Below are 27,518 nucleotides of genomic sequence, written 5' to 3' on the forward strand. Positions count from 1 at the left end.
TACCTTTTATTCAGCCAACGAATCAATAAATCACCTGACTGTTGATTGATAAGATATATGTGTATGTACGTATGTCTGTCCAGACTTTATTCTTGTATCTAAATAGACGTACAGACGTATACATGATCTGTCTGTTCATGTTATACAGTGATGTTATAATGTACACATATACAGTTTATGTCTCTTTCTATGCATACACAAACATGTGTGTTTTCAAAGTCTTTTTCATACTCGTTTGTTGTCTGTGATATTGCACTGGCTTGTAATTGACCGTTAAAAGTGTTGATGTCCTATGTGCAAATGGGTTAGTCAAGAATGTTATCGCATGTACCTGGTTATCTCATTAAATTTATGTACCGCTTGAAAATGATAATTCAGTGCTTGAATAAACACATAAATTGAAAGAGGAAGAAATTATTAGAATCAGGGCATGCACCACAACGATACGTTATCAGATACTAAAGTATGTCCTTTCTATTTTATTCATAAAAAGAGGATTTCAAAGAGGTAAGGATGCATTTTTAACATTTCCAAATCAGATCAAGTGATTTAATTATTAATCCGTTAATTCGAAGAAAAACAGTCGGAAAAACGTCTGGAACAGAAATCCTGTGGTGGTGCATCACCATCAGAACTATTCCTCTACCTGTTAACCATGTCAAATGACACGTTTTAATAATAATAATAATAATAATGAGGACTTTGTATAGCGCCTAATCTTTAGAAGCTGTAAGCTCTTTACAACATTAGACGTTTTGTCCTTGATCAATCTATTGACCAGGTTTGTGAGATGCGATTTCATCTTACGTTCTTTAATTAGCCATAAATGTATATATTTTTTATGTATAAGCTGAACGTATGTATTTCTTCTTATGTATTTATTTTATTTAATACCCATCTTAATAAATATAGTTTACAAACCTTTGCTAAAAGTAAACAGATAAAAACAACCTGAGAAATGCAGACCAATCTAAACGTGTGTAAATCCCAGCGATTATCAACAACAATATGTGTTGGTGCGAAGTCATCAGAAGAAAAGGGTATTTGCTTAGTCTCAGAGTACCTGGATGGTGCCAACATAACATCGTCCCCTAATAAGTAAATTTCGACTTATACCTTGATATCTAATTTCGCGACAATACTGTAAATTATAAACAGGGACATACTTTAATCAGACCCAATTATTTTCTTTTATAAATACCTTTAAAAAAACACTTTGGGAGCATCTAACCTTTTTTACCTTTTCATCAAATATTGAGACATTGTTAGATTTAAAAAGTTAAATATTTCAAGAATATTTTAATACTTAATAAAATTGGTCTTTGCAAATGAAATAATAATTTATTTGTCGAAATGTTTTCAACCTAGCTGAACAATATCAAGTAAGCTTCATTTTTTAAGCGATTGAAAATCGAGTTTATGAATTTGGACTTTACAGCTGTAATATGTTGTATCGTATGCCACTCCATTTATACTGCTGTCTTGTAACACAAATTCTACTCTGGAGAAAACGATACTGTTACACATGCAACCAAATTTCGCGTTTTTACTTTAAATACTGCTACATGTACGGATAAAACTTGATAAACAGGTCCAACCTTTGGACATCTCTTCAAAAGATCAGGCCTATGCTGATGTAATCATTCTCAGTCAACAGTCATTGGATTAATGCTTTTATAACAAAATCATTGCATGTTCGCAACATATCACACAAAATTATCTGACCCACTTCAACTGTTCTTTGGACATTTATTCAAACACGAGATTAGATTCATTGGAGATACATTGCCGAGTCCTGTAATATTGATTTGTCCAGTGTTTTACTTGCACGTCGTTCTCTAGGTTTGATAGAAGGAAAGCTTTTAAGGGTAAGTGATTATAGGTTCATATTTTCCGAAGGATCTACACACCATAAATTTTTAATCCGAGTTCCTCTTACCCTTCCCGTTCCATTTTTGACATTTAGACATTTATGTTGGGGTGTAGGGTCAGAGTCAATTGCCTATCGAAAAGTTGGAATTCGCCGACACCATTTGGTGTCGGCATAGGGTAGCCGCTTACTATCCTGACCAGCAAACTTGAACGACCTTTCATCTAGATCAGGGGTGCACAACCAGTGGCCCGTGGGCCGGATCCGGCCCGCGAACCTGCTATGTCCAGCCCTCAGGGCAAATTAAAACAACAGTAATTATATTAAAGAAATTAGTGTTTGCGGCCTTAGATTGGTCTTAAGAAATGCAATCTATCCCTTGGCCGAAAAAGGTTGTGCACCCCTGATCTAGCTATACCTGCATGACATCGATAGGAATATTATCTATTTTCTCCGAAATTGCGAGTATAACATTCGTTATGTCTTTAATACGCTGACAATCTAAAAACATGTACGCCAATGACATCAGAGGTCCAATAGTGGCATCAATAATTAAATACATCCTATGGAATTTTGTTATGCTTACATAAAAAACGGCATGCCCTGAACGGATTTTCTGTCAAATGCATTATTTATGTATATGTGACTTAGGGGTTTGAGACGTGAGTTGGCAGAACACTAAATAATCAGAGGTTTTTGAAGTTAACACGACTGTAAAGAAGATATCCCGCATTTTTCCGCCATGTACGATGTGTTGTGTGTTTTAACGCCATTTTTCAGCACATGATAGGCTATACATGGCGGCCAGTATTAATGGTGGAGGAAGAACCCGGGAAAACCCCGGAAAGAACTACCGACCCACGAGAAGCTACTGGCAAGCTTTCTCACATACCCACATTGGCCGAATCCGAGACTCGAACCCACGCAGACAGAGGTGAGATGGCAATGATCCGTAACGGAGAGCGCTTTAGACCACTCGGCCACTCGGGGCCCCCCGCCATGTACGATATAAGTACCTTACTGATTAATTATGACAAAGGGAGTTGAGAAACCAATTTAGTTAGTAGAGTCAAATATTGTATATGTTGTGGAAATGGTGTTGTTTCATCTTAAGTGTATTGATATGAAATGGTGTGCCCAACGGAACATGACTTTGTGTCGAATATAAAAAATCGAGTATTCTTTAAATGCTTTACGAAATATGAAATTATATATCAACGATTGGCTTTTTAACTTCAAAGATAACCAACGACTGATTCAGCCCATGAAAAATTAAAATCATTTAATGTTTCTACTGGTTTTTGTATCCAGTGTTAATGCATTTCTTTATTTGGAGAAAGGGGAAAAGTCACGAATTCGGTCTTGTGCGGTTGACATGTCTAATATAATGTGATGTATCAGGATATCCCTACACACAAAATGAGACGTGCCTTCCTATTTTTTCTGGGGAGAACACTATTGTTAGGAGCCGGTTTGCATGGATAGATAATTAAAATGGTAAAGGAGGTACGCACCTTTGATGACGTCACGTGAAAAAGGATACATCACAACACTGAGATAATACTGCGTTATTGCATTGTAATTAACTTCCTGCATGAAGATTATGCAAGACACGTTTTTTGTATACATTAGGGTCTGCGTACATTTCATGTGGAAAACATCACGATACCATGTGAAGGGGATGCCATATTTGTCTTCATCCAGTCAACACGTTCCCTTGACTGACAGTCATATTACACGCGTACCTGTAACCCGATATATATCAAGCTTTGTAGGTACAGTCGTGGTAAATACTTGTTGTAGGGTTTAACGCCAATTTTCAGCACACGATACATAGCGGCCAGTATTAATGGTGGAGGAAGAACCCGGGAAAACCCCGGAAAGAACTACCGACCCACGAGAAGCTACTGGCAAGCTTTCTCACATACCCACATTGGCCGAATCCGAGACTCGAACCCACGCAGACAGAGGTGAGATGGCAATGATCCGTAACGGAGAGCGCTTTAGACCACTCGGCCACTCGGGGCCCCCCGCCATGTACGATATAAGTACCTTACTGATTAATTATTTAATGGCAAATTTTGCTCGAAGTTTCTTCGTTTCTTGGTGTGATGTTCATTTCAGTACAGTCAGAATGTATATTCTTCGTCTGCTTTGTATTGAATAGGCTATATCCAGTTCTTATTGGTGGTTATTGTGTTTGTTCATGTGCAACAACAACAACAAAAATAACATTGGTTGTGACATCTTTACGGGGAGAAAGTTACAAATGGCTGAACGCTCCGACGCTTGAAGAAAACTAACAAGGAAGCGGCCAGGGGTAAGATTTCGAGTGAGTCACTTTATGTTAAGTGGCCGAAGGGGAGGGGCTGTTCTTAATATTCCGACTTCCCCTTTATAGACAAAAACGGGTGTTTATGGCTCGAAATCACAACAGCTGAATTTAGATCTACGTGTTTTAGACTGATGGTGTTAACCAGTTGAGCAAGGACATTTAACACTATCCGTGGAAGAACCTTTGGACCCATTTTATGGTATCAGGTACTTCATTCCGAGTGTACATTTTGTTTATTATCTGTCAGATGAAGGGCTATTAGTAATGTATATAGGCCTAACAGGGTGGGTGGGTTATGGTTAGCCCAATATCACATATTACGTAATAAGTGAAACGTTATAAATTAATGACTTTTAAAAATGTCATTTAAATGTGTAGGTACAATCTGCTTCGCGGAAAAGGTATTTGTATAAGCTAAAATTGGCTACATCATGTTGCACTTTACGCGCAAACCTTTGTTTTCACCGACGTCACGATTTGATACGCAAATACACAGTACAAGCGCGCACAGCTTGTGCCGCCATTTTGCTCTCTATCAAACCTTAATCATCGTCAGCATCACGTATGTTGAAGATAAAAGTCTGATTTAATTGTCGATAAGGACATTTACTTAATCGAAGTGATACATAGGTTATGTTTGAAATTAAGTGCCCCAATAACACGAACGACAAAATAAAGCTGGAAATTCCCTGGTTTATATCAAAAGACGGAACAATGAAATTGAACTGCAATCATGCATATTTCTTTCAAATAGAAATACAGTTATGTCTGAAAATCTTGTGATATTTTTAAAACATATTATTGTGCATGGTGTCCCCAATATTGCCAACTTGAAAGAGATTTCAGGACAATGAGCTTCGGGATACAATATCAGTCATGGAATTAAAATTTCTTTGCATGTGTATTATGCCAGAACTTTTATGTACAAATGCTGTTCGAGAAAGCATGTGCTTATGACAAAGGGAGTTGAGAAACCAATTTAGTTAGTAGAGTCAAATATTGTATATGTTGTAGAAATGGTGTTGTTTCATCTTAAGTGTATTAATATGAAATGGTGTGCCCAACGGAACATGACTTTGTGTCGAATATAAAAAATCGAGTATTCTTTAAATGCTTTACGAAATATGAAATTATATATCAACGATTGGCTTTTTAACTTCAAAGATAACCAACGACTGATTCAGCCCATGAAAAATTAAAATCATTTAATGTTTCTACTGGTTTTTGTATCCAGTGTTAATGCATTTCTTTATTTGGAGAAAGGGGAAAAGTCACGAATTCGGTCTTGTGCGGTTGACATGTCTAATATAATGTGATGTATCAGGATATCCCTACACACAAAATGAGACGTGCCTTCCTATTTTTTCTGGGGAGAACACTATTGTTAGGAGCCGGTTTGCATGGATAGATAATTAAAATGGTAAAGGAGGTACGCACCTTTGATGACGTCACGTGAAAAAGGATACATCACAACACTGAGATAGTACTGCGTTATTGCATTGTAATTAACTTCCTGCATGAAGATTATGCAAGACACGTTTTTTGTATACATTAGGGTCTGCGTACATTTCATGTGGAAAACATCACGATACCATGTGAAGGGGATGCCATGTTTGTCTTCATCCAGTCAACACGTTCCCTTGACTGACAGTCATATTACACGCGTACCTGTAACCCGATATATATCAAGCTTTGTAGGTACAGTCGTGGTAAATACTTGTTGTAGGGTTTAACGCCAATTTTCAGCACACGATACATAGCGGCCAGTATTAATGGTGGAGGAAGAACCCGGGAAGAACCACCGACCCACGAGAAGCTACTGGCAAGCTTTCTCACATACCCACATTGACCGAATCCGAGACAGAGGTGAGATGGCAATGATCCGTAACGGAGAGCGCTTTAGACCACTCGGCCACGCAGGGCCCTCCTCATAGAGACGGAAAAACTATTACTGATAATAGCAAAGAAAATCGCTTAACATTCCTGAAATACATATTATGAAATGACTTATTTGATTGTTTACATTTTGCATCTTTTCCTCTCTTCTTTGACTGCGCGTGGTTCTGTGAATATTGATCCACCGCAGTTCATATCTTCGGGTATCGTCAGTCCTGTTAATACAGTTCTAAAGATAATATAAAGTACTTGACCCTAGCTAATTACTTTAAACAAAGCAAATATGTATGCAAATTATATATATATATATATATATATATATATATATATATATATATATATATATATATATATATATATATATATATATATATATATTCAAGGCGTGAGATCCATTGTAGATGTGGTATGTCTTTCTCCTATGGTGTGAGAAGGCACATCCTGCAAAAGAAAGCGTATGTTTCAAATTAAGAAATACAGACAATATTATATTACATCTGATCATGTAAGATATATGAACAGTTGCATATTTTAGACGGTACATGGTTCAGTTCTTTCGGATCTTACGACTGTCACTAATCGTCAATGTTAAACCGCTCTGGTGGCCTAGCGGTTAGAGCGTCCGCCTCGGATGCTAAAGGTCGTGGGTTCGAGCCCCGGCCGAGTCATACCGAAGACTTACAAAAATGGTACTAGCAGCTGCCTCGCTTGGTGCTCAGCATTAAGAGCTTAGTGTTAGGACTGATCGGCCTGGTATCAGGATAATGTGACTGGGTGGGACATCATGCTACATGTCTGCGGCATGATGTCCCAGTGCTAGACATCACTATAAACTGCCACACTGCAGACATCGTAGCGATATGACTGAAAAATTGTTAAAGCTACGTTACAAATCCAAGTCACACACACACACACACACACACGTGAATGTTTAAGTATTGAGCAACATGCTTAGTGGCGGTGAATATGATATGTATTAATGTATCCATGAGCATTTCTACAGTAGATTTTACGATTTTTCGAATAGACCACGTGGTGGGACAGAGTTGAAACTTGATTATTTATATGAATATTCGTGATGATTTTGTGCCATTTGTCAGTATTTGTGATAAATAGTTATTGATACTGGTTTGTGTGTGATGATTGAACACTGGGTAAATAATGACTAAACTACACGTAGGCTATAGCTCGATCACTCTTCGTCATCACATACTGCGTATGGCCAGAACAGACCAAACTACCTTATTTTGGAACTGTTGCTCAGGACCGACAAAAATCCATTTTATTTGAAAACAGTATGTGCAGAAAAACAGCTCGTGTTCAATTTCTCCAAGTTTTATGCAAATTCCACCTCTTGCAACTAAATAGATTATTCATTAGTGTCAGTGGCATTTCTTTTCACTACAAACAGATTACGCATTGCCGTACGCTGCATTAAAGTATGTGAACAAAAAGGCATGGATTTAAAAAAAAATCATCAAGTTATTCTTTCGCTCACTCACTGCTAAATATTGCAGGATAATTGATTAAAAGAAATGACACATCACTATTACCATAAATGTTATCCCTTACTTCACAATCAGAGCACCATCCTCAACCCACCTGTAGTGAATTGTTCATTACCAAGAGTCCTCAACGACCCACCCATGAAACACAGTGCCACCACTAATATCACAAGCACGAGTTTGTTCCCATTATGCACACTTTATTATTGTGTAGTTATGACTGGCGTCATGAGGAAAATATACGCAACTTCTGCTGGCAGGTGATATATCTACCGTGCTGGTATAGGTGAATTATAATGAGAGACTAACAAAACACGAAAGTGAAATGCAACCATTTCACCAGGGACGTATATAAAACGTGTCACGTCATATGGTTTATATCATACAACTTGTACAATGGCGGGCGTACAATGCTTACAGTGTTACACGTCTTGACCTTGCTCTTCATATGGTTCACATCATTCGAATGATGATTACAGGTAGTCAAGGTAATATATCGATGTAATGGATAATATCTAAGTATCTGTTAGTCTATTTCTGTTTCTCTATTCCTGTCACTATATCTTCCTATGATATAGCGGTAACAGCGTAACTAGAGGGCACTTCAGTCGGGACGAGTGCCACCATCTTACTATTTTTGTACCTCTCTTTACGGGGCTCCCATTCTTTTAATTTTGATCGGATAATTTCATAAATAGCGAGAAAATTTTACGTGATAACCTGCGCAAAGGAAACATGTGTTACCAATTTGCTCATTCTGAAGAAATTAAAGGATTTCATTCTGAAGGGCAAATAAATACAGAGTTCCTAGCACTCAACCACCTGATATTTGAGTGCAGTGGCACGTCACTATATTCTGCATTCATTTCTTCAAGGAAATATATGAATTTCCTACGTCACTGATATTTTTTGCCTACTCTAATTAAGTTCACTGAGCTGACAACACTGTACATTATAATTACATTAGTCATCTCCAATAGTTTTGCCACAAAATGCTGGGGGTGGGGGGGGTGGGGCAGGGGACAATTTTTATGTACAAATTTATTGCCGCAATCAGCGACCAAGTATAAAAAAAAAATCATAAAAAATCAAATACACAAGTGAGGTCAAAAAGGTCCATATTTTTAGATGCCTATATTAAGTAAAGCATAATAATATTATCCACTTGACCAAAGAAGTCAATGGCACTTCATAGAAGAAGAAGTTTATGCACCCCAAACCCAAATTTATATCTCCAATTTGCATGTCCGAAGGTCATTTTTGACACCATGTGATGCTCACAGTGCAAACTCAAGCCCTTTTCCTAGATGACAAGTATGCAAAACGGTATGTACTAAACAGGCGGATGCAATTGAAAATGTTGTCATTTAAACATTTTTTGAGATATTCTACTTGCCACGAACCTATGTGTTTACTGCTATGGGAGGCTAGCTCTTCTTCCTAGCCGACTATTGGTATTTCACTATCAACATACTGCAGAGTAGCTATGGAAGGTATACATGCCTGACATCAGTTTCAAGAACAACACAAGCCCGAAACACCTAGTTCACAAATATATCCCTATCTTTAAATAGTAAACAATAATAGCTGAAAAAGTCACACCATAGCCTTAAGTTAAGAAATTTGCCATGGGGCCAATTTACGAAACTGTACCCTGCCACCTTAAGAATTTGGCTCAAAATGGTTTATGTCAAAAGTTGTGTACGTATCACATATTTATACATTATCTAGTCCAATGGTATAAAGGAAAAAGTTTTGTGCGCAAAACTAAAATTGGTATTACGCTTTTAGAAAAGTGACTACCTTGCGGCAAAAAGCACTGCATTATTTACATTGTGCCTCGAGTTATGACTGACTGCATTTCTTGAAATAGTTTAAATTGTTTGCTGCCTACAATGTTCGTATTACGCTTTTAGAAAAGTGACTACCTTGCGGCAAAAAGCACTGCATTATTTACATTGTGCCTCGAGTTATGACTGACTGCATTTCTTGAAATATTTTAAATTGTTTGCTGCCTACAATGTTTTTAGTCTTTGTTTACCACCATAGCATCAGGATAGAATCAAAATTCTTTACAATGTTTCATGATTGTGAAGAAGAGATTTGCAAGTTATAAATTTTAGGAATGAATGACGGAAATGCTATGTTAGTTGTCAGTGACAGAAGTGAAAAGTTTATATAAACTCTTATAGCAAACTTAAAGAAATCATACATTTAAGTAAATAATGTGCTTTAGAACTACTTTTAGACTGATATAAAACAAGCAGTTTCTAACCTTTCATGATCATTCTGGATATGCTAATATCAGCATCAGTATTGTGTGTGCGTGTGTATGTGGGATGGGGTGGGGTGGGTGGGGTAGTCAGAACACAACAGTCTAGCTAATCTGGAGAGATCAAAGTTTAATCAATTAACATTAGACCATGATGGAATATTGATATACTGATGTGTGGGACCCTGTTAAACTTACAAAGTGACATATCAAATAAATTCATTGATACATAGCCATTGAAATCGACCATATATATACAATTACTCAATACAGCTTAACTCAGAAATTTCTTCACATACAGCTGACTTGAATGATTTCTGGAGTTTACAAAGTCATAGTAAATAATAAGATAAGGTATAGAAGAAATATTTACAGCGGACAATTCAGTTCAAGATAAAAAGCACTTCACCTGCTTGGCTTTAATAAGCACGTACCACAAAACAACTCCTGCGGAAGCTAAGTCTGTCTGTCAATTCACTCTCTTGCGCATTTAGATCAAAATGAGTATCTGGATGAGATTGAAGTTATTGTTTCGTTAAGCATGATTAACCGATTAATCCTAATCTTTACTATGCAAACGGAGACCTGCAAAAAGAAAACAACAAGTGATATTAATGTACTTCTAACATTCATTGAAAACATAAGAATTTCAGAGGAGAAACTGTATGTGTATTGTCAAATGCATGAAACTGCCGCTTAATTTTAAGCTTTCCCCCTTAGTAGTAAATGGGGATAGATTAGCGTCAATGGGAATTAGCATTACAGAGACCCCTGGGACAGATTAGCGTCAAGGGAAATTTAACATGGAGAAAAATCGTGGGTCAGATTAGCGTCAAGGGAAATTAACATGGAGAAAAATCGTGGGACGGTTTAGCGTCAAAGGAATTTAAACAGGGTGGGACTTTATAGCGTCAAGGGAAATTGAACATGGGATTTTTTTTTTTTAAATTTTTTTAAAAAAGGGGTAGGCAATGGAAAGGCTATCTCTTTTCGAGAAATATGGCTGGCCCTGAAAAGGGCCTTTGGGTTTATGTTAATATTAATATTAACATAGATGGCATCTGTCACATCTTCTTCTTCTACTTCTTAAACTCCTTCTAACTGCCGGTCCATACACAAGTACCCTCTTGAGACATCCTTGTCTTTCTATGTAAACTCTCCTCATCCATTGACTAGTATCTGTCCTATCAACAACAGTCCACTTGGACCTGACATACATGAGCATGTCCGTCCTAAACATCATGGAAGACACAAGGGTGGATGACTCAACTGTGGTCCACATCTTGAAGCGACGAGAATAGGTGAATCAGTGCAGTGAACTGCGCTTATTTATAGGTACAGGAAGGATTGAAACGGATTGAATTCATTCACCAATCCGAACACGCGTTACAAAATTCAGTCAGCTCGCATCCAATCCGAAGAGAGCAGTCTGTGACGTCACGTGGTCTATATAGATTCGTTAGCGTTTGTGTGCAGTCAATCTATGCGACAGTGATTCAACATGACGGAAACTCAGAAAACGATCCATTGGGGTGCACCAGCAGGGGAGACTGCCCAAGGGAACCCGGACTTACTTTCAGAAGAGGTACATTGGGATTTTGTGGATTTTCTTACCTCGCAAGAATTTGTTCCGGAACCTTCGTTACCTTCTTCATTACCGCAAGTGGAGAATTTTAGACAGAGACAGAAAGAAGAATTGGAGAAATTTATGCAACGACAAAAGGAAGCGGAACAAGCTTTTCTCCTACAGCAACAGCAACAGCAACAAGAAGAGGTAAGAAAAAAACAACAGCAACAACAGCAAGAAGAAGTAGCAGCAAAGAAATAAGAGGGTGAAAATCAAACGGCTACGGTACTGTTGGACATTTTAGCGGAGTTAAGAAGTCTGAAACAAATGTATCAGACTTCTTTATCACGACCGAAGAGAATACGACCTTCCCGAGCTAAACACGCCAACCCTGTGACTAAGCCTGTCGTACCACCCTTAGTGATTTCAACCCAATCATCAGAAGTAGGCCTCGGCCGTGGCAAAGGCTTAAGGCAGTTAAAGTTGATTGGTTAAACTCACTCCTACACCATAAAGAAAAAAGGCCCTTTTCAGGGCCACCCACATTTCTCGAAAAGAAATACAATTTCAATTTGCCAATAACTCAAAAATAAACCCCACCCATTTTACCCTTATAGTACGTGTCTGTGTATGAGTGCGTGAGTGTAGCTTCTTATTTTAAAATCAAAACTCAAAGACACTTACCTTATATCATTCATGTATTCTTTTATCCATTTTTTACAATCCAATTCACAATTCACCACAGAACACTTTAAAAAGTTCGTACACTTCTTCTTTCTCATTATTTAGTCTCTCTGTTTTTTGAATTTCTTCACCGTTTTTTCCTCATTTTCTTCCCTTCTTCTTTTCTTCTCCTGTTTCTTTGCCTCTTTTAAATAGAATTGTCTTCTTTCTTCCTCTTCTTCCTCTGAAGAATCCCTCTCTTCTTTCGAAGAATCCCTCTCTTCTTCCGAAGAATCCCTCTCTTCTTCTGAAGAATCCTTCTTTTCTTCTGACTCCTCTTGTTTCTTTTTTGGGCAATCTGGAGACCAATGTCCTTTTTCTTTACAATAATAACAGGTATCTTGACTTTTGTCTTTTTAGCCCCTGTTTTTTTTTCTTTTTTGACGGTCTGGACACTCTGAAGACCAATGCCCTTTCTTCTGACAGATATAGCAAGTATCTTGACTTTTATCTCGAAAGGAAGGAGAGTAGTCCGTCGGCTGGTCTGAAGAGAATTTTCTAATGACCCCTCGCAAAGCTCTGACGAAACGTTCCATCTGGGTGGTCTCTTCCATCGTTGTGCTCGGCTTGAGAGTGAAATGAATAGTGAAAGGACAAGACACACACCCTTTTTATATACGCTGGTTTGCCATGACTATAAATTAGTCTATGGTGTTTAAACTTGAGTCATTTGACGTTTTGCACTCAAGATGAAACGATCCCATTCATTCGAGAAGAAAGAAGAAGAAGAAGAAAGTAAGAGGCAGAAACGTGATCTATCGCCTCGTACCAGGGATGAAATCTTGGCACAAATTCATGCCAGTGATTTTGAAGAGGACATGAGTGAACCAGAATCCGAACCCTCTAAACCAAGTTCACCACCCTTAGTCAACCCTGAAAAGTACTATTCCATTCGAGAGACGGAAAAGCGCTCCTGTAGAAAATTTAGAACCACGGCTTACACCTACACGGTGAAGTTTAAAGATTTCAAGGCCGACGTACCCTTGGAGAAAGCAGAAGGGTTTATCACCGAGATGTGGGATTCTTTGCTCATCGCACTCAAGCGACAATGTCAAGCCAAAGAAGACGATCGCTTGACACTATCCATAGATCACGACGGTTTGAAATCCCCTGTTTGGATCGAGTTTAGCAGACCCGCAGAACTGACCCCTTCCAAAGTCATGGACAAGATACAACAGGTGCAACAATCTAATGACCAGTTTGACATCACCGATGGTAAAGCCACACTGAAAATGGCCCACGTCTCTCCTCCTCAAGGAACTGGATGCAAAAAGATGTTATTGGTGGACGACCTTCGCAACACCAAAAAGAGTCTCGTCCGAATTAACAACCCTCAAGACCAGATGTGTTTAGCCCGTGCCATTGTGGTGGGACGAACCTATGCCAACAAGAACGACACGGTAGAATGGAAAAGAACCTGGAAAACTATTCAACAATCCGACCGAGCCAAACAACGAAATGAAGCAGAACTCCTGTTACAACAAGCCGGACTGTCCAAAGACACACCCTTTGGCATTCCTGAGATGCAAAAATTGCAAGATGCCCTTGTTCCACGCTACACCTTGAAAGTGCACCCTCAAGAAATGCGTGGAACTCTGTTGTTTCGAGGCCAAGATTTTAAGGACGGAAAATACATTCATGTCTATCATCACGATGACCATTTCGATACCATTACCAGTATCACTGGATTCCTGGGATACGGTTATTATTGTGAGAAATGTGACTATGGTTATAACAATCGAGAGCAACACAAGCATTGTGGAATGAAATGCCCAGGATGTTTGGCCTCTCCACCCTGTCTGAGCGAAGGACCAGTGCCTTGTTCGACTTGTTTGCGCACGTTTGTCAGTCCTACCTGTTACCAACAACATCTGAAGACGCAAGGTTCACAGCAGAAATGTGCTTGTCAACTCTTGAGATTGTGCCCTACGTGTAGACAAGGCATACGTACCAATAGTACCAAGGCACACGTATCTTCAGGAAAAAAAAAAGTCACATTTGTCACCGCATCGTGGACTTGGAACACCAATGCTACGTGCAAAAATACCAACCCCCACCAGAGAAAGAGGACGGTCACAAGAAGAAAGGCAATTTCATCTTTTTCGATTTCGAATGCATGCAAGAGACCGGCATTCACATTCCTAATTTCTGCGTGGCTCATCGAGCGTGCGAGAAGTGCATTCAAGAACCTATCTTCAGTCATTGCCCTCACTGCAGCAAGATTCCCGGAGGGCGTGAAAAAATCTTTCGGGGACCAAACACGTTAGCCGATTTTGCCCAATGGGTCTTAGACCCCATCGACAAGACGTGGAGCCAAGAGGACATCGAACGTTACGGAGATTGTCATCGTCATGCCACAGTGATGGCTCACAATTTCTCCGGATACGATGGACAGTTTCTTCTCAGATACTATACGGAACAAGGCACCGAACGTCCTAAAGTCACTTTGAACGGAGCCAAAATCATTTTCATGCAAGTGGGACAAGTGCAGTTTAAAGATTCGATGAATTACTTGGCCATGCCTTTGAGTCGAATGCCTAAAACGTTTGGAATGACAGAAATGGCTAAAGGGTACTTTCCACACTTTTTCAATACGGAAGCCAATCAACACGCCGTTCTACCCCATTTACTTGAGGCTCACTATTACGACCCCGACAACATGCGTACCGAACAACGAGAAGCTTTCTACGCTTGGTACCAGGCTCATGCCTCTGACCCCTTAGACTTTCAGGAAGAAATGTTAAAGTATTGTCGTTCCGACGTGGACATTTTACGACGTTGCTGTGGAAAATTTCGAGAACTGTTCATGGAACACGGAGGGGTCGATCCTTTGAAAGAAGCTTGCACCATTGCCAAAGCGTGTTCCTTAGTGTACCGCCAACGATTCATGCCTGAAAACACCGTGGCTGTCATCAGTCCTCAAACGACCCACTATGTCAAGCGTCAATACTCGGTCAAAGCCCTACGTTGGTTACATTACTTGTGCGACAAGGAAGACAAATGGATTCAGCATGCCCGCAACGGAGGAGGCGAAAAGACCATCGGAACGTATTCGGTAGATGGCTGGGACTTAGAAAACCCCAAGATCGTGTACGAGTTTAACGGTTGCTTATTTCACGGATGTCCCGTCTGTTACCCTGACCGTGACACTAAAAATCAGTTTTTGCAACGAACCATGGAAGACTTGTACCAGGACACTTGTCAGCGACGCCTAAAGTTAGAACAGGAAGGATACCAAGTGGTGGAAATGTGGGAACACGGGTACGATCACCGTTTGAAAACCGATCCCGAGTTTAAACGCCTCGTGGAAAGTTACCAGTTCATGGACCCGCTGAACCCGAGGGATAGTTTGTACGGAGGAAGGACCAATGCCACCTGTTTGCTGTACCAAGCCGACGAAGAGAAAGGAGAAGAAATCAAATACTTGGACGTGTGTTCGCTGTATCCCTACGTGTGCAAATATTGTCGCTTTCCTGTAGGGCACCCGCAATTGTTGACGGAACACATCGACCTGAAAAACATTCGACAATACGAAGGCTTGATCAAGTGTAAAGTTTTGCCTCCCACGAACCTATACCATCCCGTCTTACCTCACCATTGTCAAGGCAAACTGATGTTTCCATTGTGCCGTACTTGTGCCGAAACGTGGAACCAGGACCAACCTTGCCATCACAGCCAGGAAGAACGTGCCTTGACGGGAACCTGGGTCAGCGTGGAATTGTTCAAAGCTCTGGACATGGGATACCAACTGTTAGAAGTGTACGAAATTTGCCACTTTCCCAAGACACAACAGTACCACAAGGGTGACCCTACTCAGAAAGGCATTTTCGCCGACTACGTGGATGCCTTTTTGAAACTGAAACAAGAAGCCAGCGGCTATCCTTCCTGGTGTCACACTCCCGAAGACCAAATACAATTCAAAGAGAAATACTACGAACAAGAAGGCATCTCTTTAGACCACATCGAAAAAAACGAAGGCAGGCGATCGTTTGCCAAAGTGATGTTAAATTGCTTGTGGGGTAAAATGGCACAACGACCGTGTTTACCCAAGACGGAATATTTGACAGAACCTTCCCGCTACTTCCAGATGATTCACGACAAAACCAAATACATGAAACACGTGGACGTCGTTCGAGAGGATTTGATCTTGGTCAATTACGAAGAAGATCTGGACTTTGTACAAGACGACCCTTTTGGAAATGTCATCATTGCGGCTTACGTGACAGCTCATGCTCGCTTAAAATTGTACGAAGCTTTAGAACTGTTAGAAGAACGCGTCCTGTACTTTGACACGGACAGTTGCATTTACATCCATCACCCGATTCAACAGCACCCTGACATCGAAGGAGACCGTTTAGGAGCCTGGACAGACGAGCATCCCGACGACAAGATTCTAAGCTTCGTCAGTGGTGGTCCCAAAAATTACGGCTACGAATACCGGGACAAACAAGGAGAAGTGCACACGACGTGCAAAGTGAAAGGACTGACTCTGAATCATCGTACCAGTCGAGTGGTCAACTTTGGGGTATTGAAAGAAGCCTTGCAATCGGGAGAGGATGGAAACTTTAAAGTGACCACTTATCAACCGAACAAGATTGTACGTTTACCCACTCACCACATCGTCAGTCGGCCCCTAGAAAAAGTCTATCAAGTCGTGTACCAGAAGCGAGTGAGACTTCCCAATCACTTTACGTTGCCGTACGGTCACGTCGGTAATGGTCTGTATATAAAAAGGAACCCTAGGCAAGATCGATAGTTCATTGTTCATTGAAGTAACTTACCATGTCGTTGACGAAGAAGAAACCAGATTGGTTAGGAGTCAAATGTTGGACATCACCGAGACCAGGGTTTTGAGGCTTGGACACAAGAGGTGACCCAGTATGCACGAGAGTTATTCAAGGAAAAAAGTTACTTTTCAACCCGTGTTAGTGACGGTACCAGAAGAACCCGTCACCAGGACAGGACTGTCGTGGACAGGCCTGAAAGACCCTTTCGGGAGGACACTTGTGTGACCTTACCCCCTACTATAGAACTGGTTAGAACTTTACCCAAAACATGTGGTTGTTGTACAGACACTTGTTTTTTATTCCACGTTCATGGTTATCATGTGCCTTTTATTCTTGTACTTAAGCCTTTGGCTTTTATGTATTTTTGTCTTTCGTATTCATGTTTGAAAAAAACATTCAATAAACGTGTTCTGAAAAAAAAGTATATAAACTCTTGTCTTGTTTGTTTTTCGTGTCACAAGTGACATTCCTCACACCATGGCTACCTCTACTGTCTCTGCTCCCTCTTCCTCTACTGTCAAAGTCATCGACGAACACTTAGATCGTGCCAGTTGGGAGGCTTTGTATCTTCGCCATCCCTTTAACATGCTCATTGCTGGACCTAGCGGTTCTGGCAAAACCGAATTCGTCAAACGTTTGATCGAACATAAACATCATTTGATCGATCGACCCCCTCAACGGATCGTGTGGTGTTACAAAGTGTGGCAATCGGCGTACAGCCTCTTGCGAGAAAGTCAAGGCGATTCCATCGTGTTTGTGGAAGGCATTCCTAAAGAAGACGACGGCATCGTCTCTGACTCCCGTCAAACCCATTTGGTCATTTTCGACGACATGTTAGGAGAAGACGAAGAAGAAATTAAACTGTGGTTCACGCGCAAAGGGCATCACCGTAATGCCAGTGTCGTTTACATCACCCAAAATTTGTTTCAACAAAGTAAAGCCCATCGCACCATCAGTCTCAATGCGCATTACGTGGTCTTGTTTAAAAGCCCTCGAGATAAATCGCAAGTGCAAGTCTTAGCCAAACAGTTAGGAACGCCTTGGCTGACTCAGGCGTACGACGATGCCACTCAAACGCCACACGCCTATTTACTCGTCGATTTGAAACCTACGACTCCCGAGGATTTGCGATTTCGTACCCACTTGTTTCACCACTGGTGCCAAGACGGAGGGCCTGTCCTGTACACGTCTCCGTCCTCGACTTCATTTCACTCCCCATAAAAAAATCTATAAAAACCTCAGACCCTTTTTCGTCTGTCTCACTCTCAGTGCGAACATGACGTCCCTTCAGTCGCATCTTCCCGTCAAATTGATTCGTGCCTTGTATGGCATCAGTCGAGAAAAAGATCCACAAACACGAGCTCGTGTCTTAGAAGCTAGTCTCAAAGAAGTCTTACGATGGTTCACGGTGACGGCACGTCAATTACTCCAAGGAATCATTCAGATTCCTCATCAAACCAAACGCTTTTTCGATCGAAACAAAGTCGCTTTGGTCCAACTGGCCGATCCCCGCATCGACACTCAAACCAAAAAACAAATCATTTTGAAACCTGGAGGGAGCGGTACTCTAGGAGGGGTCATCATTCGCTCACTCTTAAGATGGGATCCTAATGCCCCCAAAGTTATCCCCAAGACAAAAGTCCAACGAAGCGCCAAGAAGAAAAAGACCAGGTCCCCAAGGAGAACTTCTCCAGTGGCAGGACCCTCCTCTGACCAGACACCACCACCACCCCGGAAAAAGAAAAGAAGCCCCCAGAAAAAGAAACAGAGAAAAAGTCCCCAGAAAAAGAAAAGTCCACAGAAGAAAACTAGTCGCAAGAGAGGCACTTCGGCCAGGACGCAACCTTACACTCGCAAACCACGATCTGCCACGGCAGTGACTGCGTCTCCTGCATCCTCACGTTTGTCCACTTCTCCGTTGATGACACCAGGAACTGAAGAGTACTTGGAGACGTTGATCACACCAAGAACTTCTCCGTTGATGACCCCCAAAAGGACTTCCCCAGTGGCAGGACCCTCCAATTTAGTGGCAGTGGCTGCTGCTCACAAAGTACCTTCTCCCAAAATCAAAGTTCAAGAAAGATCGGGCATGTTACAAGGTTTACTGGATTTGTCCAAGCAAGAACTGGCTCGATTTAGTCCGTTACGTACCCCTGCACGACGTGTCATGCCTGTCCTCAAACTGATACGACGTCAAGACAATCAGTGGCGACGCGTTCCAGTATAAAAAAGGCCTGTGACCAAGTCGGGTATCAGTGTTTTTTTTGGTGTTCCTGAAGACTCAAAGATGTCACCCTCCAGAAAACCCCAAGGAAAGAAAAGGAAAGGACTGCCACCACGTTTAGCCAAACATGGGGACATGTTATCTGTCCTGTCCAAAGCTTCTCCACCCCTACGAGAAAAACTCATTCAAACAGCCTCCAAAGAGGTCATCGATACCGTGTGCGAATGTTGTTTGAACGTTTTGAAAGGCACGATCCCTTTGTCCAAACACCAGAAACAATGCTTAGGCAAACATCGTCACGTTCTTCGCCAAATGGTTCAAAAGAAAATTCCCATTCGTCAAAAAAAGAAGATGTTAGTGCAACGTGGAGGTATTTTACCTCTCTTGTTAGGCCCCATACTGAAAGGAGTCTTGGGAACCATGTTGGGAGGACTGGTGGGAGCAAGATAAAAAGGCCTCGGAAGTTCCAAGATCTCAGAATCGACCCCTGACAACCCCATGGAAGGACGAAAACTAGCTTTAGTGCCTTACAAACGATGGATGGAATACCATCGGTGGCAAGAACAACACACCCCGCATTTACCTCCCAATCCCAATTTGAGCGAGATGTCCCAGTTACAACACGAATTGCAGTCCTTGATGGATCGCCAAGATTTGTCCGAAACAGAAAAATCGCAAAAGTACGATCAACTCTTGCAACGACTGCAACTCTTTCATCAGAAAGCTTTAGACGAAACAGCTCTACCCACTCTGAAAGATTTTAAGACCTTGATGAAAAGTCCAGCACCATCACCAGTACCATCACCAGTACCAGTACCAGTACCAGTACCACCAGTACCCGTGACCAAGACAGAAAAAGGAGAAGAAGAGGAAGGGTTTCAAACTCCACCAGAAAAAGTACGCAAGTTAACAACACCACCTACCTCCAGAATTGGATGGATTAAAAAGATGATGGCCACCCCTTCTTCCTCACAAGAGAAAAAGAAAGTGAAGACAGAAGTGAAGATAGAAGTGAAACAAGAACCGATATCCCCCGCTCAGACATCCTTCTCCTCTTCGACACCTATTGCTGGCCGCACACGCAAAGCATTGCAATCCAAGAAAATACCCCAAGAGAAAAAGAGTAGCATCCTCCAAGAGTGGGTGTCTTATTAACACACCAACCAACACAACAAAATGGAAAAAGCCTTAGCCAGCATTTACTACGATCCCTCCCATCCTGCAGGTTACGCAGGAGTTCAAAAATTGTATCGTGCTGCCAAAACGCGACTGAAAAGTCTCCGTTTACCTCAAGTGCAACGATGGTTACAAGAACAAGCTACCTACACTTTACACAAACCCATTCGACACAAGTTTGCCAGAAGTCGCACCCGAGTGGAAGGCATCGATCATCAATGGCAAGCCGATTTAGCCGATGTCTCTCATTTGGTCAGCTACAATCGTGGCTACAAATATTTGTTTTGTGTCATCGACGTCTTTTCCAAATTTGCCTGGGTCGTGCCCTTGACTTCCAAATCGAGCAGCGAGTTAGTGCGAGCCCTGCAACGGGTGTTGAAACAAAGCGGTCGTCACCCTCTTCGATGGCAAACGGACAAAGGCACCGAATTTCTGAACCAAGCTTTCCAAAAAGAATTGAAGAAACGTGACATTCATTTTTTTACCACCGAGAATCCCGAAACCAAAGCCAGCATCGTGGAACGTTTTCAACGCACTTTGAAAGAACGCATGTGGAAATATTTTACGCATCACCACACTCTGAAGTACATCGACATCTTACCGCACCTGGTGCAAGCGTACAACCAATCTTACCATCGAAGCATCGGACGTGCCCCGCAAGACGTGACTCCCGACAACGAAGTGTTGGTGTTTGAGCGTCTGTTTGGTACGTCCCCGACGAGGGCTGTCCCCGAGAAAAGTGGAATGTTGGCCGTAGGAGATTGGGTGCGCATTGGCAAAACCAAACGCACTTTCGACAAAGGTTACTTACCTAACTGGACGACCGAATTGTTTCGCGTCACTGGACGAGTGCATGGCCGTCATCCTGCCGTCTATAAATTGGAAGACATGAACGGAGAAGTGCTCAAAGGAACGTTTTATTTGCCCGAGTTACAACGTGTCACCAAAAAAGAAGACGACGTGTACGACATCGAAAGCATTCTCGAACGCAGAACCCGTAAAGTGGGCAAACGACGTGTCAAAGAAGTCAAAGTACGTTGGAAAGGATATCCACCCAGTTTTGATTCTTGGATCGACGCTTCGCAAGTCATCGACTGTAAAAAGAAGTGACCATCATGCCCTTTCACACAGCAGACGCAGCTACGTCGACCACTCCTTCTTCACCTAGTTCTTCTGTGCAAGATTTACAAAAACAACCCTTGTGGGTGTGGTGTGGAGAACGTGTGCCTAAAACGCAAATCGTCTTTTTCTGCCAAATCTTCGTGGTGTATTGTGTCATCGGGGCAGCCATTGCCAATTTGAGTTTGCAACAAGGAGACAAACAATTGTGGACCATTTTATTGAGCAGTTGCATCGGTTACCTGCTTCCTAATCCCTCCCTGAAATTCTCCTCGAACGGGAACCCCGGGAACCTTGTGTCCAGTGCCAGTGCCAGTCACCACTTCAACCACAATCAGAACCCCATTTTAGACGGAGACACGCCTCTGACGTCCAGTAATATCCCCTCGGACAGCCACAGAACTCTGGAATTATGAGTCACCAAAACCAATTTTACTTAACTTTACCCAGTGACAGTTCCATGGAGGTGTTTCCCAAGAACACGTTGTGCTGTTACACGGCCAAATTACCTCAAGCCATCCAGTTAGATCACGAAGCCCATTGGGAAGTGGCTTTAGTAGAAATGATTCACCCGATCCAAGTCCTCAATGTCCTTCCCAATCAAAATTTTTTTGATGTGGAAGTTCATGACGAGCAAATGCAACAGTGGATGGATAGCAATGTCAAATATGACAAGAAAACCCGTACACAAAAGTACACCACCTATCACTTGTTCATTCCCCCAGGCTATTATTTTAGTGGTCAACATTTGGTCAGCACCATAGCCTCCAGGTTTAATGTCGTGTTTCTGAAAGCTTTGGAGCATGTTAACAAAAGTGTCACCATGGAGTACCACAAAGCAGCTCGTCGCTTCTTGATGAAATTTGAACGGAGTAAAATCATGTCATTTTATTTTGTCCTGAATTGTTTGACATGTTGGGCGGAGACATGGACATGAGAAAGGCCATGCTCAAGAAAAACGAATTACCCATCGTTTACGACAACGAGTCTTTTAGCAAGTTATTTCGTGCCCCGGTAGAACTGAACCAAGGACTGAATTTGATGTTCGTGTATTCCGATATGGTGGAGTACAACGTGGTGGGACACACCTCCGTACCGTTACTGCGTGTCATTCCTTTCAAAGTAGATTCTGTCACGAACGCTGACGAGGAAGGTGGAAACACTTACCACGTCCACCGCGAATTTGTCCATCCTCACTATTTGCCTGTCAGCAAGTCGTATTTGGACACGGTCAACATTGCTATAAAAGGAGATCTGGGACAAAATATTCCATTCACCAAAGGAAAAGTCACTGTGAAACTCCATTTTCGAAAACGGTTCTCTCACGACTCGTAAGTAAGTCATGTATCCAGTGTACCGAGGGGTTGCTCGACAGCGAGGACACGGCTTAGGAGACATGTTAAAATCGGCCTTTCGTTCGGTGGCCCCGGTGTTGAAACCGATGGTGACACGCGGATTGCACGCCTTGAAAGATGCGGCACTGACGCAAGGCAAAGAATTTCTCCAAAATGTCATCATCGACAAACAAAACCCTAAAGAAGCCTTCATGAGGGCAGGCAAAAATGTCTTGCTGCAAACGGGCAAAGACATTTTGGGTCACCGAGAGACACCTATAAATGCCCTGCACGCTACCGAGTCAGGCATTCAGCAAGGACAAGGCAGAAAGAGACGACGAAGAAAACACCCTTTCACCAGACTTCAAGCGAGAAAGGCAAAGAAAAGAAGAACCGTTCGAGACTTAGACGTTTTCGATTACTGAGAAAAGAGACAAAAAAAATGATGCACCGAGAATCTTGCGCTTGTTCCAAGACGGAACTGGATCTGTTTGCCATGCCCCCCACGATGATGACGATGCAAGAATCCCAATGGGTGGAATTTCACCCCGTCTCCTCACTGACCGATTCCGCTCCCATCGAGTTTGAAATCAAAGGACAGCCCGAAGATTACATCGATCTGAATAGCAGTTACTTGTACCTGAAAGTCAGAATTCTAGATAAGACTGGAGGTCCTATAGACGATGAAGCAGTAGCTCCCGTCAACAATTTCATGCATTCCTTGTTCAGTGGAGTGGACATGTACTTGAATAACAAACTGGTCAGTAGCAGCATGGATACTTACCCTTATCGTGCCTACCTGGAAAATCTCTTGACGTACGGAATAGATGTTAAGAAGACTCATCTCAATGCCTGTGTGGTATGGGAAGCTGACGAACCTACCAAGTTTGAAATATTGGAAACTGATGAAAAGAAAGACAACAATGATGGATTTGTAGAACGAAGAAAGAGAATCACGGGAGCCGACACAAGTTTAGAACTGATGGATCGTTTGCATTTGGACATGTGGTTGCAAGAAAAGTATTTGCTGAACGGGGTTGATGTCCGCCTGAGACTGAATCGTAGCAGTGCCGCTTTCCATTTGATGGCTGATAGTGACGGTTACAAAACCAAAATCCTAGAAGCCAGACTCTACGTACGCCGTGTGGAAGTGTTACCTAAAGTGGGAAACGACATCAGTCAGACGTTGAGCAGAACGACCGCCAAGTATCCCATACGACGCGTGGAAGTGAAAACCTTCACCATTCCCAAGGGACAGCGATCCATGATCGAAGATCATCTGTTCCAAGGACAGTTACTCAAACGTTTGATCGTTGGTATCGTCGAGAATACAGCCTTCAACGGAGCTGCCGAAAAAAATCCTTTCTACTTTCAACACTTTGGCGTGTCCAAAATCGAAGTCAGTCGCGATGGCAAGACCTTGTGTACCCGACCTTTCGAACCTGACTTTACCAAGAAGAATTACTTGAGATCGTACTTGTCCCTGTACGAAGCCACCGGACAGTTAGGAACCAATACCAGTCACGGTATTACGTACGAGGATTATGCAGGAGGCTACGCTTTGTGGGCTTTCGATTTCACTCCAGACCAAGGCAGCGACGAGGGACATTTCCACCCTATAAAATCCGGCCAGATTCGTGCGGAAATTCAGTTTAAAGACCGAGACCCTGATGAAACGGTGAACGTCATCCTGTATGCAGAATTCGATAATACCATAGAAATCAACAGTTTGAGAGAAGTCATCCTAGATTACTAGAAACCATGGAAGACTGTTATCCCTCTTTACCTAGTGGAGAAACTTTTAGTGTTGGATTATTGTTAAAAAATGTTAGAGTTGTTGTTGTTTAGTGTTAAGTGATTTTTGAACAAAAAATGTTGTGTTTTGAAAAAATTGTTTGATGTTATATTGTTGGATTATTGTTAAAAATGTTAGAGTTGTTGTTTAGTGTTAAGTGATTTTTGAATAAAAAATGTTGTGTTTTGAAAAAAATGCCTTTGTCTTTTGTTTAGCTATAAGAATGTTGGATTGATGCTCTTTCATTTCTTACTATCCCTCTCATGGCACTCATTGAACGTTGCGACTCGAAAACCGTGGGGATGTTTTCCTTCACGTCCGCGCTTTGACTTTAAGAACCGGGTTGTTTCCAGTCTAACCATCCATTGTCGACTCATCGTCCTACGAAGATGTGCTCCAAACTAGCTAAACTCAACGAAGCCTACGTGAATTTGCATAGGGTCAGACACAGTCTGATACCGAAGCCAGAAGAAATAGAGAATGTAAGAATGTTAAAAATCACCGAAGACCTGATAGAAGAGCTCTTCAGAGAAGAAATGAACAGGGAGAAAGAAGAATGGATGGAGAAGTACAGACTTCAGAGACAGAAGCAACAGCAGCAACAACAACAACAGCAGCAGCAACCTGAAGCTGACAGAGGCTTTGTGGATTGTCGTATCGACACCAAAGAGTTCTTCTTCTCTTTTCGAAGAAGCAGACCTATCGCCAGAAAGTCTATCCTCAGAGGACATCGCATTCTTAGAAACTAAAAAAGAATGCCATAGCAAACAAAAAAAACCCAGCCATTTTCAGGGCTACCCAATACTCTAGAAAAGAAATAACAATCCATTTGCCAATGTGTATAGGTAGAGTAGTGTGAAAATAAACACTAACTCTTTTTTAAAAAAATGTGATGGTATGTGTTTGTGTTTGTAAGTGGTTAAGTAAGTTGGTATGGATAGTAGATTAAAATGATGTCTTTTTTTTTGGTGTTTGAGGTGTAAATTTGGGGTTAGATTGGATTGCTTTGCGTATGTGGATAGTCTATTGAAGTGATTTATAAAAAATTTTTAAAATAGTGATGGGTAGCATACAAATGTGAGTGAGTGTTTCTTTTATGTCCGCGCGTTGTTGTTTTTTGGTTATGATGTAGGTAAGATCAATTTTATGTTTTAGGGGGATGTTTTCCATCACGTCCGCGCTTTCACTATAAATTGAAACTCGCTGGGCAGTCTAGCTACCCTTGTTGATTGATCAACACAAGAATGAATAGCAGAATAAGCAAACTTCTTGAACTCCAGATACATCTGGAATATGTCAGGCGCCTGTTAAATGAACTGGCCGCGGAGGCTATAGTAGAAGAGGAAAGAATGAAGAACGAAGAGGAGGAGAGAAGACAGAGGGAAGAGGAGGAAAAGAAACTAGAAGAGAGGATGTCGTACAATATTCCCGAGACAGAGGATTGGGGTGTTGAAGCGAATCATCCTCCCTCTGCGCTCCCCAGAAGAAAGGTGAAAGGAGACTGGGGAAGAAGATGCGTGTGTGGCGCCAGGCCAGGAAGGTGCAACCATTAGATAGGTGCATCTGGAGTTCAAAAAAAAAACAGCCCTTTTAAGGGCTACCCAATACTCTAGAAAAGAAATAACTATCGATTTGCCAATGTGTGTGTGTGTGTGTGTGTGTGTGTGTGTGTGTGTGTGTGTGTGTAGGTAGAGTAGTGTGATTATAAACACTAACTCTTTTTTCATAGTGCGAGGGTATGTGTTTGTGTGTTTGTGTTTGTAACTGCTCACGTACGATTGTGTGGATAGTAGATTATGGATTTTGTTTATTGTTTCTTAGCGTATGTGGAGAGTATAGTTTGGGTTTTGTAACCGCTCACGTACGATTGTGTGGATAGTAGATTATGGATTTTGTTTATTGTTTCTTAGCGTATGTGGAGAGTATAGTTTGGGTTTTGTAACCGCTCACGTACGATTGTGTGGATAGTAGATTATGGATTTTGTTTATTGTTTCTTAGCGTATGTGGAGAGTATAGTTTGGGTTTTATTATATGAAATGAGAAAAGTAGGGGGATGTTTTCCTTCACGTCCGCGCTTTCACTATAAGAACCCACAGTATTCGTCGTTCAAGCCATTCTACAAAGAAGATGGCTTCTAACCAAATGGACAAAATACAAACATTGCAAGACGTTTTAGACAACTTAGGAATGATGGAACAGATGTTAATAAGACTCGTTGAAGACCATTATTCCTATAGTCCCCATCGTGTAAAGATGGAAATTAATAACTTGAGAAAGGTAAAGGACAAGATAAGTGGTGTAATGAAAGAGATAAAGGAGGAGAAGGAGGATGAAGAGGAAAGGATAAGGATGAGAGCATGGAATGAAAAAATTGAAATGAAGAAGAAAATGAAAAGAGGAAGAAAGAAGAGGAGGAGGAGAAGAAGAAAGAAGAGGAGGAGAAAAAAAGAAAGAAAAGAAGAGAAAGAGTGTTGGAGATAAAATGAGAAGTTGGTGGAGAAAAAGAAGAAATTAGAAGCAGAAGAAGAAGAAAACCCAAAGGCCCTTTTCAGGGCCAGCCATATTTCTCGAAAAGAGATAGCCTTTCCATTGCCTACCCTTTTATTAAAAAATTTAAAAAAAAAAAATCCCATGTTCAATTTCCCTTGACGCTATAAAGTCCCACCCTGTTTAAATTCCTTTGACGCTAAACCGTCCCACGATTTTTCTCCATGTTAATTTCCCTTGACGCTAATCTGACCCACGATTTTTCTCCATGTTAAATTTCCCTTGACGCTAATCTGTCCCAGGGGTCTCTGTAATGCTAATTCCCATTGACGCTAATCTATCCCCATTTACTACTCCCCTTTGTTAACTGAACCTAGAAATTTCAAGATATATACATAACAGTGAAACATTTCCTATTATCACCCAA

General features: G+C 41.4%; 1 protein-coding gene across 8 annotated transcripts in view; it reads left to right on the forward strand.

Annotated features, from left to right (window-relative positions):
- The first annotated feature begins 396 nt into the window (after nucleotides 1-396).
- Nucleotides 397-27,518, forward strand: part of LOC149794811 (heat shock 70 kDa protein 12B-like) — a 74,977-nt gene continuing 47,855 nt past the window's right edge. The window contains exon 1 of one of the 8 annotated variants that reach the window (XM_089964466.1): nucleotides 397-507. The gene's annotated coding sequence lies outside the window, so the exon portion shown is untranslated. Of the gene's footprint in view, nucleotides 508-1,742; nucleotides 1,869-3,590; nucleotides 3,908-3,952; nucleotides 4,203-4,223; nucleotides 4,412-5,759; nucleotides 5,904-7,948; nucleotides 8,095-27,518 lie in introns of those variants that run through there. The other 7 variants (XM_089964467.1, XM_089964464.1, XM_089964462.1 and 4 more) reach the window with 7 other exon arrangements.

Source organism: Sinohyriopsis cumingii, chromosome 7, assembly GCF_028554795.1.
Source record: "Sinohyriopsis cumingii isolate HCF-2022 chromosome 7, ASM2855479v2, whole genome shotgun sequence".
Classification (NCBI taxonomy): Eukaryota; Metazoa; Mollusca; class Bivalvia; order Unionida; family Unionidae; genus Sinohyriopsis; species Sinohyriopsis cumingii.